Here is a 12,570-nt window from a genome sequence, read left to right as displayed (position 1 = left end):
AGTCAGACATGACTGAGTGACTTTCAGTTTCACTTTCAACGATATATACATGATGCATACATTTGTCCAAACTCATATCGTACATGTATTAAATATTTACTGAACAAATGAAATGAAGATGGATAAACTTTTTAGCTGTTTAGTAGCAGTATTTTCTAAATTGCCAAATGTGTTTTAGTTAAAAAAATACCAAATTTCCATTACAACAAGTAGCGTTTTTTAATTAAATTTAAGATTTTTCTCCCTTCAATGTTTTCCTACAAAACATAAAATCCAATCAATTTTGCACTGTGTTTTCTCAGTGGAAGAGAAGTATCATTTTTCAAGCTTCAGTCTATAGATCCCATTTCAGTGGTTCAACAACAGTGAACAATTTAATAGAGAGAGAAATGAGGTTGATGAGGGAATCAAAGTCCGGATCATGTAGGGTCTCAATTTCTATGCTAAGCAGTTTGGATTTTATTGTGGTTGGCAATTTGGAGCTATTGAGGAGTAACCATCTAGGAGTCACACGTTGGAAAGATCATCGGGCAGGTTCAGAGAGCAGGGGAAAAGCCAAAAGATCCTTTGATCTAGAAAAGACCCAGCCCGACTGAGTGTAACTGTCCAAACTGCAGAGGAGGCAGTGAGGAGAGACATGTAAGACAGCAGATGCTGAAATCAGGGGTTGCACGCAGGGGATGAGGACACAGATTAAAGATGATGTCAGATTTCTGGCTCACATGGTAGCCATACAAGAAAATATTTTAAGAAGTAAAATAAGTAGACCCAGAATAGAAATTAATTTGGCTTTTGACAAATCGATAAAAGAGAGAGAGAGAGAGAGAGAGAAAGAACTTACTAAAAATAATCTTGTGGGCTTCACTTACCTTTGCCTTTTACTGGGAACAGCTCTTTATCATGGGGCTTCCCAGGTGGCGCTAGCGGTAAAGAACCTGCCTGCCAATGCAGGAGACTTTTAGAGACACAGGTTCAGTCTCTGGATTGGGAAAATCCCCAGGAGAAGGAAATGGCAACCCACTCCAGTATTCTTGCCTGGAGAATCCCATGGACAGAGGAGCCTGGAGGGCTTGCAAAGAATCTCTCAAAGAGTCGGACACAACCGAAAGCGACTTAGCACTAGCACTAGCTCTTTATCATGGCTTCCCCAAGGCCTCAGTGGTAAAAGAACTCGCCTGCTGATGCAGGAGATGTAGGGGACGTGGGTTTGATCCCTGGGTCGGGAAGAGCCCCTGGAGAAGGAAATGGCAACCCACTCCAGTATTCTTGCCTGGAGAATCCCATGGACAGAGCAGACTGGCAGGCTATGTACAGTCCCTGGGGTCGCAAAGAGTCGGACACAGCTGAGCACACAGCGCATAGCTCTCTATCTGGAAGCTTGAGCCGGGCAGCTGGTTCTTCTGTCATGAAGACGTTCTGTCCACGTGCTCTGCCCAGAGGACTGATCCTTCCGGGCCTGCGTCACCTCTGCTGACCTGAGCTTACAGCAATCTTCTGAGCAGGGTGCTTGTGGCAAGCTTCTTGATGCCTCTCCCATGCCCACACTTCAAGGAAGCTCTTATCTGGCACACACAGAACGCTGAAATTGGGCATGGTAAGCCACATTCCACTTTATGTATTTTTTTTAAGGTGAGAGAATGTTCAAAAGTGTCTTATTTATGAAATTTACTTAATTTCCAATGAATCTCTATCATCGTGACTTTTTCCCTCTGCTGCAGATCACGGGATTGGGAATGCTGCCGACCGACAGACCGACAGAGAGCCTTCCTGGGCGCAGGCAGTGGGCCAGGCAGAAATCCCGAGTCTCATCTGCTGCTTGTATCTGATTTCTTCCCCTTTCGCCAATAGGTGTCCCTGTAGCAAATGAAAGAATTTTGAAAGGAGTCCAGGGGTGTAATTAAGTGAGACAATACAGATGCCAGAATTTAAACACTGCCAGTTTTATGTAATTTAATTAATACTGTGGAGAGGAAGAAATGCTTACCTGTGCAGTATTTTGTGAAGTAAAGAGCTGCTGACTAAAGGGCATCGTTCTGACAGAATCCAGAGAAATAAAGAGTTGATCCATAGATGGCTCTATTCGCTTAGAAAGAACAGCCACATGCAGAGTCCTGTTTATTATTTTATGTCTGACATTTTAGGAGTCTGTGTAATGTCATTATCTGGAGAAATTCCAACAGCATGCCAATTGTCCCTTACAGCTGTCCCTGTCTTTTCAGACAATCTTCTCAGACATCTATTACTCACGGCACCTGTTCCCTCCATGGGAGGACTGGACCTTATGAAGGGCTTTTCCTTACAGATGAGAAGGGAAGGAAGACAGTTTGAACTGAAAGGATGGTTCTTCTGCTTAAAAATATACATATGCTGGCATTGTTATTACCAGCTTTTACTTAGCTTTTATTCAGCCAGAACATTTTGATAAATATATACTTCATCTTCCTCAGAGAAGCAGTGGATAATGCTTCAGGTGCAGACTCAAAATCAATTTTGGTAATAACTGTGGGTATAGCTCATAGCTCCCTAAATGAAAATCAGGCAACTTGAAAAAAGAAAGCAAGCCTGTGATCAGCAAAACACTCAATGAGATCCCACTGTCTCCGGTGGCTCCTCATTTATGGCTTATGGATTTTAAATGAGGGAAAACTATTTGAAATTTCAAAGAGTTTGGGGTTTTAGATTTGTTTTTGTTTAAAATGTTCCTTTTTTTCTCTTTGTACTTCATAGTTCTTTTCAAAACTTTCATCCTCAGTACACAGTAACACTGTGTTCTGGAAATGAAAACAGAAGATGATAAATAAAAACAACGAAAAATGAAAGGATATGCTGACAATGAAGGTCAGAGGGCTCCTATGACATGAGGCTCAGTTCTTCACTCTGGACACACCATCCCAAGACTGATTCTGTCTATTTTCATCAAATACGATTGTACTTAAATGAAGTCACTTAATAATTCTGCTTAGAATATAGATTCAGTAGAACCAAGATGAAATATTGGGGTAATCGATTAGCTTTTGATAATTCAATAAATGTATGCCAAATAATTCAAGTGTAATTACAGTAAGACATGGTCCTTCTATTTTAATTAACTCTATTTAAAATGCTCATTCAATCATGCTTAGTGTAGCTGAAATTTCAGAAAATTTGATCACTGGCCAAGAACAGGGACCAAGGCATGAACAAAGCTACGGGATACCGCCTGCTCCTGGTGGATGATTTATTTCTGCTGGGTAGCTACTCCCAAAACTTTGTGGCTTAAAATGACAACCGTTCCATCTGTCCATGCGCCTGTAAATAAAGAATTTAGACTCCTGGGCTCTGCCTGGCACTGCTTTTGCCCCGAGAGACCCAGGCCGGGATCACGGAGTTGCAGTCAGGCTGCTTCATCCCCAAGTGTCGCGTTGGAGGGGAGGCTCAGAGCAGGAACTTCCTGTCTCGACTCAGCCAGCTTGGGCCTCTTGACAGAGCTGCCAGATCCCAGAGAGGGTTTCAAGAGGAGCTAAGCAGGAAGCTTCAGATGCAGGCCCAGCTGCGGATGTTATATCACATCCTTCCACAGCACTGCCTTAGCCAAGTTTAGGCAAAAGGCCAGGTCAGATTCAAAAGGAGGAGTACAGACCCTGTGTGTCAATTAGAGGCATAGTAAGAATTTGAAGTCACCTGTAGTCTACTGAAACCATCCTCTGGCCAAGAATTACTTGTATTCTCTGAGATGCAAAATACATGTTTTCCTCCGAAGAACCCGTAACTCTCATCCCATTGTGGCATCAGGCAGTAACACAACTCAGTTCAGTTCAGTCGCTCAGTTATGTCCCATGTCTGACTCTTTGTGACCCCATGGACTGCAGCATGCCAGGCTTCCGCGTTCATCACCAACTCTCAGAGCTTGCTCAAACTCATGTCCATTGAGTCAGTGATGCCATCCTACCATCTCATCCTCTGTCGTCCCCTTTTCCTCCCACCTTCAATCTTTCCCAGTATCAGGGTCTTTTCCAGTGAGTCAGTTCTTCACATCAGGTGGCCAAAGTTTTGGAGCTTCAGCTTCAGCATCAGTCCTTCCAATGAGCATTCAGGATTGATTTCCTTTAGGATGGACTAGTTGGATCTCCTTGCAGTCCAAGGGACTCTCAAGAGTCTTCTCCAACACCACAGTTCAAAAGCATCAATTCTTTGGCCCTCTGCTTTCTTTATGGTCCAACTCTCAGATCATAACAGTAGTCATATATGAATCTAATCTTCTAAGTGAGAATCTAATCTTCTGAGTCAGACACGGGTATTGATAAGCCTCCTCCCATGAGGCTCCTCAGGTTGAGAGATCCTTCAATTGAAAAAAAATAAAAAATCAAGTCACAGACAAGACAGAATATGCATGGAGAGACAGGCACAGAATGTCTGCAGTCAACACTCCAAACCAAAGAGGGAAAATGGGAAGCACAGACAGAGCGATTGTGAAACCCAGCCACGAAGGTCCTCACTGTCTTGTTCTCATCTAGGAAGACCTGGACCTTCTCACTTTGGCCACCTGATGCAAAGAACCGACTCATTAGAAAAGCCCCTGATGCTGGGAAAGATTGACGGCAGCAGGAGAGGAGAATGACAGAGGAGGAGGTGGTTGGATGGCATCACCGAGTCGACAGATATGAGTTTGAGTGAGCTCTGGGAAATGATGAAGGACGGGGAAGACTGGCATGCTGGCCAAAGTCCATGGGGTCACAAAGAGTCAGACATGACTGAGTGACTGAACATCAACAGCAAAGAGCTTCTCAAGGGGAGGAGGCCTGCTCAGAATGCGGCTTCTCTCTTTGGACTGTGGGCTCATCCGCCTGACTCTCCCTTCCTTTGCTATAAGAAATGGACCGTGTTTATGACACATTAGCTTTTGCCTGCTCTCAGAACCCTGGGAAGGAAAAGAATCTTCTTTCTGTTTTGTACTTTGGGGACAAAATGATGCAGCTTCCTAAATTAAGGTGGGGTGTGCTCAGTCATGTCCGATACTTTGAGACCCCATGAACTGTAGCCCACCAGGCTCCTCTGTCCATGGAATTTCGCAGGTAAGAATACTGGAGTCGGTTGCCGTTTCCTACTCTAGGGGATCTTCCTGACCCAGGGATCGAACCCACGTCTCCTGCATCTGCTCCATTGGCTAGCAGGTTCTTTACCACTAGCCACCCGAAAAGCCCAGTTCAGTGGGATGCCAGTATATAAAACCTTTAATCCAGTCCATTGGGCAGACGCCATGCCCGCATTTTTGTTTGACACAGGCTTCTCTCTACTTGGGCTTTGAGTTAAGGAGTTATGAGAAAACACCTTAAAGTTTCCTAGAGATTGTCATAATTGTCATACTGAGTGAATTTTGAGTAATACAAAGAGAAATATCATATGATATAATTTATATTTAGAATCTAAAAAAAAAACATTATACAAGTGAACTTATTTGCAAAACAGAAACACGGTTAGGAGAATAGGATAGTTAGGGAGTTTGGAATGGACATGCATACACTGCTATATTTAAAATGAAAAACCAACAAAGAGTCAAAGTATAGCACAGGAAACTTTGCTCAATATTTTGTAACAGTCTAAATGGGAGAAGTATTTGACAAAGAATAGATATTTGTATATGTACAGCTGAATCACTTTGCTATACACCTGAAACTATCACAATATTGTCAATCAATTATATTTTAATATGAAAGAAAAAATTAAAAAAGAAAGATGCTTAGAAGAAATGTTGTCCAGTGTAGAAGGAATAACAAGCACCTCTTAAAACTCTGAGATCTTAACAAAGCATGGTGTTCCCACACCCCTGACTTGACTTTAACCCCAGGCCTTGTGTTCCTGGCAACATCTGTCTTTGATCTTTGCCCGAGTCACCTTTTACCTTGAGAAATGTTTGCCCAGTAAAGAGGCATGCGGTGAGAAATAGTTTTATTTTCCAACTTAGCAAGTCCAAAGTTGGAATATTTCCTTTGAATTCTGCTTTAAAAAAAACAAACAGTTTCTTTTCAAATCCATCCCTCTCTCCACAATTTATGATTGAGAGCTAAAAGAAGCCCAATGGTGCTTTCAACATCCTGCCTGGAAATCTCCTATGCTAGATCCACCAGTTTACCAGATTCACATTCTATCTCGTGTTCCCACAAGGACGAGCTTGCCAAATGTAATTCTACTTCAAGTCACAGGTCACCACTCTTCCAGGCTTGAATGAGAACTTGCTCCATGCATTTCCAGTTGCAGTAGCAGTCTTCTCCCTACTCTTCACCAAAGGCAACACTACCCCGGTTTAGGTTTTTGCTACTGAAGGATCCCACTTCTAATACTGTGTTTGCATGCTAGGTTGCTTCAGTTGTATCCGACTCTTTGCAACCTTATGGACTGTAGCCCACCAGGCTCCTTGTCCATGGGATTCTCCAGGCGAGAATACTGGAGTGGGTTGCCATGCCCTCCTCCAGGGGATCTTCCCGACACAGGTCTCTTACACGTCTTGCATTGGCAGGCAGGTTCTTTACCACTAGCGCCACCTGGGAAGTCCATACTCTGTTTCAGTTTTTCTATTGCGGTTTAACAAAGCACCTTAAAACAACAGTTTGTCATAAGTTATAATTCTTTGTGTGACCAGAGAGCTATTCTGTCTTACTGGTGTCATATGAAGTGCTGGGGTGACAGAAGTTTCCAGAGTGTCTTCACATGGTTGACAGGGGTACGGATCACTGGCTCTGTACAGCAAAGGCTGGGGGCTAGGGCTTTTCCATCAGAGTTTCTCCACATGGCAGCTTGAGCTTCATCATAACATGGCTGCTGGGCCTCAGTGAAAGACATTCCAAGAGTGGAAGGCAGAAGTTCCAGAACTCGCAAGGCCCAGCCTCAGAATTTCACAGCATCATTCCCACCATGTTCTGTTGACATGAAAAGATTCCAGGAGCAGCCTAGACTCAAGGAAGGTGAAAAGAGTCTGCCTCTTAATGCGGAAAGGATGAGGTCAGATTGCAAAATCGTCTGTGGAATGGGAGATATGACACAGCCATCTCTGCAAGCTCTGGGCGATGCTGGGATTGGGGGGAATGTGTTTTGTGTGTGAGAAGAACATGGATTTGGGGGAGGCTAGAGGAGAGGAAGTGAACTGTGCATCTCTCCAGGTTTACATGCTGAAGTTCTAACCCCCAGTACCTCAGAATGAAACCTTATTTGGAAATACGGTCACTGCAGATACAATTAGCTAAGAGGGGCCCCCTGTTCCAATAGTGGTGTTCCAATGAAAAAGAGAAACGTGGACACAGATGGGTGCATGGGGAAAGCAACGTGTTAGGAGAGAAAGGCAGAGATCTGAGTGAAGGGGCAAAATCCAAAGAATGTCAAAGACCACGAGCAAACCCACAGGATCAAGGGGAGAGACCTGGGACAGACTGTCTTTCAAAGCTCTCAGAAGGAACCAGTTGTCCAGACTGCTAGAGCCCATGTCTGCTGTGTAAGCCAGCCGGCCTGCGATGCATTGTGAAGGAGTCCTGGCAAACTCTTACCAGTAGCCCTGGGACCTTTGTCGAGCACCAAGCCTGGCAGGTAAAACAAGAACAGCGAAATTCCCTTCCCTTCAGCGATTCAGGTTCATAGAAGTACCAGGGTCTTCATAGAAATACAAATATTCAAATAATTTCTAATGTAGTTTCATCCACCTTTTGGCACAAAAGCTCATGTTATGTTATAATCAGGAACAAGGCATATATGTTTGTGACATATATGTGTGTGTGTTGTGATTTCCAATCACAAAATACAGACATTCTCAGTGACCTACATCGGAAAGACTGGGTTTTCCCTTTGCACCACTCGCGCTTTTACTTTAAGGCTATAGACAGAGTTTTTGTTCTTCAGTTGCTAAGTCATGTCTGACTCTTCATGACCCCATGAACTGCTGCACACCAGACCCCTCTGTCCTCCAGTATCTCCCGGAGTTTACTCAAACTCATGTCTATTGAGTTGATAATGCCACCCAACCATCTCATCCTCTGTCATCCCCCTTCTCCTCCTGCCTTCAATCTTTCCCAGCATCAGGGCCTTTTCCAGTGAGTCAGCTCTTCACATCAGGTGGCCAAAGTACTGCAGCTTCATTTCCAGCATCAGTCCTTCCAATGAATATTCAAGGTTGTCTTCCTTTAGGATTGACTGGTTTGATCCCTTTGTTGTCCAAGGGACTCTCAGGAGTCTTCTCCAGCACCACAATTTGAAGGCATCAATTCTTGGGCACTCAGGCTTCTTTATGGTCCAACTCATGTCCGAGCATGACTACTGGAAAAACCAGGGCTTCACCCATACAGACCTGTGCCGTATGCAAAGTTTAGACCAGTCTTAGATTTCAACTAGCTCTTCTATGGAGGGAGCTTCTCCAGAAAGCCAAGATTAGACAAGTAGACACGGTTCACACCCAAATCCTCAGACTCACAGGTCACTGTCAATTTTGCAAAGAACAGCAATTTCTTCACTGTTTTATTCTGATTTCCTGGGCAGCTGCTTTGCCAGTTCAGAAAAGTGGTGCTGTGACCTCACGCAGTACAGCCCATCAAAAATCCAGTACAGATGCTGGAATATGTATGAGGAGATGACGAAGACCGATCTGTCTGCGGGGATTCAGATGTGAGCATCTGCTCTAATGGCACGAAAAAGGATTAGACTCATCAACTACAGTGATTCATAATGATGGCTGTGTTTGCTCTCAGAATATTAAGGGAATCATCCTTCACTTAATTGCCAAAAAGGACCCTTTAAAAAAAAAGACCAACAACATCTCTCTCACCTTCTCTCAATATATAGATTTCTATATAGATAGATATCCCAAAATGGTCTCACTGGCTCAAGCAAAAATGTAGCAAAGAAAAATTAAAATGAGCTAATACCTTTGATTAATGCGAGGTTCCGTGCCTGAACTTAGAAGCATAAATATCTCTTTATACGTAATACTGTCTGCAAACAAGATCAAATCAAATTTCAAGGCACTTTGCTAATGAAAAGTATTGATCTTTGTAGCATTTGGACCAAACCATTGCCAATTTTCAGTCTCTCTGAGACCTCTTTTAGCAATGAGGGCTTCATCCTTGAATATATAAATCCCTCTCTCTCTCCTCCTCCTCTCAAGCTAATGTTAGACCTCGTAGCTTCTCTCTTCAGATTCTCTTCTATGTTGATCTAACTCATTTCTAAAACATCAGCTGTCACGTACAGATAGATGCCGCCCAAGCCATTGACTTAGTAAGCTGATACCTTCCTTTTCCACTCCTTGTCCACGTAGCCTGTCCTTTACAACTCATCTGCTTCCTGAAGGCTACTTGCACTTTCTTTTCTCTAACTTAATATTCAACTTGCAGCCTCCACTCCACTCCTTCAAGGGTAACTACCCTTGAAAAATTGAGGGAAAACCCTGGTAGTCCAACAGTGGAGAATCCCCCTTCCAGTACAGGGGACGTGGGTTTAATCTGTGGTTGAGGATCTGAGATCCTACGTGCGGCAGGGCAACTAAGCCTGTGAACCACGAGAAGAGAAGCCCATGCGTTGCAACTAGAGAAAGCCCTCACACAGTATTTTGGCCAGCATGGCCAAAAATAAAAAATAAAAATAAAAAAATTGAGTTGAAGATCCATGGTATCCATCCTTCCTACCTCCTCTCTGGTCCATCATGACTCAGGCACTCCTTTCTGAACACCGGAACACATCAGCTCTTTATACGGAGACTGGCCTTGCTCCATCCCCAGCAGTGGAATTCAATGACTAAACCTGATATTTTGAGTAGGTACCTGATGTGGGGTAAGATAAGTGAGGTAGCTGAAGGAAGTAGGCACAGCCTGGCCACTGTGACTCCTCCGATTGACTCTAGGTGACATTTATCTCTGACAGATCACCGGTGCTGAAGCTTAGAGTCAGCCTCACTATTCAGTTAAATATTAATCATTCACCACGTGACGCCTCATGTTTTATTGAAGATTTCTATTTTAAATCTAGTGTGTTTAATTAGCTTCTGTGTGTTTATATTTGGTCTCCCCAGCTAGAGGATAACTCTCGAAAGAAAAGGTGGTTATCAGTTTTCTAATACCCCTAAGAGGGTCGAGATCTGTTGAACCAGTAACATAATAAAGATTCACCCAGAAGGGACTCTATTTAAACAGTTGCTACTTTGATTGATTGAATCAACCACAAGAACATCTTAATTGATTTGCAATTATAACAGAAATGGAAATATTTCCTCAGACTGAGTAATGGAGGCAGGACAGAAGAATGAAACGGAGAAGCTATCACTTGTGGTTTTTTGAAGCCAATAGTTAAATGAGTGTGCTGGAATCAGGGACTTCTTTATAGTCATAATAGAAAAACAAATGTGTTTAGAAATAGCCCAGATTCTCCCTTTGAGATACCCCCATATGGATCTGCTTTTGGCAACGGGTAACAAAGATATTGATTTAAACTCACTTCCAGAGTAGATGGCAATTTCTAAAGAATGAACCCTTTGAAAATGGTCATCTTTATTTGAAAATAGTATATAGAGGTGGCTTGCCTGACAAATGGTAATGTTCTTGTGTACTAGAGCAGTTGATGTCCAGACACACTCACACACACACACACACACACACACACACACACACACACACAGTCATTAATCAGCTCAAATGAAAGACATAGTATCCTGTGAAAGACTTTCCTACAGAAATTCTTGCACTAGGTTATTACTTCGGCCCTTTCTCTCCCAGAGACCCTAAAGTAAACCTTCACAACCTAGACATGAACGTGAACTGCTTCCTTCCCACATCCTGTAGATACACGTGGTTTGGTCAGTTTAACAAAACGAGTTACGTTACACCGTCAACATCAAACAGCCTCTGTTGTTGTTCAGTTGCCCGACTCTCTGCAACCCCATGGACGCCAGGCCTCCCTGCCTCGTATGGATTAATCATTACAGCTACGCCTGGGCTGGGGAACCATAAAGCAAAAGTGACTAAAAGCAAAGGCTTTGAAGAGAAGAGAGAAAGCAGGAGTGGACTGGGACGTGGCAGCCAGATTGAAGTCCCTGAAATTTCTGAATCTGAAAGCTACCATAATCCATGAATATTGGATGAGGCAGGCTGGTCTGGGGGCGGAAGGGTGGTCTTGGGACCTTACTTGACATTGATCCCGTGTATTCAGCTGCCAGTCCTTTTAAGATAAATTCCCATCTTTGTTGCTTGAGAAGATGTACGACTGTTGAATAATTATGTGATGAACATGTGTCACTTTGCTCCTTTTTCTTGCATCTATTTTTTTTTTTTTTTTGCACTTGGTTAGGCTGGAATCCCTCTGTAATTACAAGCATGGTTGTAACTGTGACTGGGCTGGAGTGAGCTGCCCTCCTGGTGAGATCCTCTGAGTTCAGAGGCTGGTGGAGGACCAGGGACGCCTGGGTGGAGGTAAATCTCCCAGACATATGGCCTGTTTGCCACCTGAGGCAGAGGGACTATATCTTCCATTTTAACTCTCATAAAACATGTTTTGGGACCTAGACATTTTTGATGCATAAATCTTGGGCACTGAAAGTTCAATCTTGTTCTCTTGACTCTGGAGTTATTTCAGGCCATATGCCACTGCCAATATTTCCAGAACAGCAAACAGTGTGAGCGAGGGGGCCAGGGAGAGGAGGGTGGCCGTGGGCTCAGCCTTGTGGAAAAATAGTATGAATATTTTCTGCTTTAAATGTTTGTTATTTTTTCATGTCAGGGATTAATTAACAATCAAAAGAACATGCCCAGAGACAGAAACTACAAGATCAGTGAATCGTGAAATCGTCACTAGAAACCACCGCCGACGGAGTTCTTTCTGCGGCAGCAGTGTCCCTGTTCTTCTTGAACCTCAGCTGGGAAAACTCCAGAAATACAGAACTCACCACCTCCCTCCCCCAGCTCATTCACACATAAGACCACGCTCTGTCTTCTAAAAATATTCTTTTGTTTTGAAACAAAATCTTCCCCTCTTCAACTTTCACATCTCCAGAAGATGGGAATACAATCTTAACGGCCTTGAAAACATGAAAATGAAATTTCGTGATAAGAAAATAAGAATAAGTGGCCAAAGTAAACAGGACTCGGAAGCTGGCTGTTTTAACTGGGAGCATCATTCACAAGGAACATTAATATCTGCTAATGAGAATGTATAATCCTTTTAATGGACTGCTATCAGAAACGAAGCCTGGGGAAGGAAACATCTCATAACAAGCATGCTTTGCAAATGCCCAGGCTCATTTAGCAAACCCACAGTTTCATGAATAAAAGGTCAGATAATTTTGGCTGTCTCCCACATAGAGCTTATTAGTAGCCCCTGCAGAAATGACTTCTCTTCATTTACATATTAAAATAATATTGTTTCAAACCTCGAAGCCCACCAGAAAAATTGGTCTTCAGCTCAACTCCTTTAAAAATATCTGTCTTTTCTCTCCTTCTGGCTATCAGGAATTCCTTTATTAAATTAAATTTAATTTTTAGTTTATATTAGAGGATAGTTGATTTACAACGTTGTGTTAATTTAAATCATACAGCAAAATGATCGAGTTGCACATATACATATATC

The 12,570-nt window shown here is 43.0% G+C and overlaps 1 long non-coding RNA gene across 1 annotated transcript in view; it reads right to left on the bottom strand.

Moving 5' to 3' along the window:
* Positions 1–4,171: 4,171 nt before the first annotated feature.
* The window catches only part of LOC122684445, a 41,934-nt gene continuing 33,535 nt past the window's right edge, over positions 4,172–12,570 (bottom strand). Inside the window, exon 4 of the long non-coding RNA XR_006338041.1 lies at positions 4,172–4,318. This is a non-coding gene — a long non-coding RNA (uncharacterized LOC122684445). The remainder of the gene's footprint in view (positions 4,319–12,570) is intronic.

Source organism: Cervus elaphus, chromosome 26, assembly GCF_910594005.1.
Source record: "Cervus elaphus chromosome 26, mCerEla1.1, whole genome shotgun sequence".
NCBI classification, from domain to species: Eukaryota; Metazoa; Chordata; class Mammalia; order Artiodactyla; family Cervidae; genus Cervus; species Cervus elaphus.
Note: the sequence above shows the minus strand (reverse complement) of the source record. Positions and strands in the feature narration are given on the sequence as shown.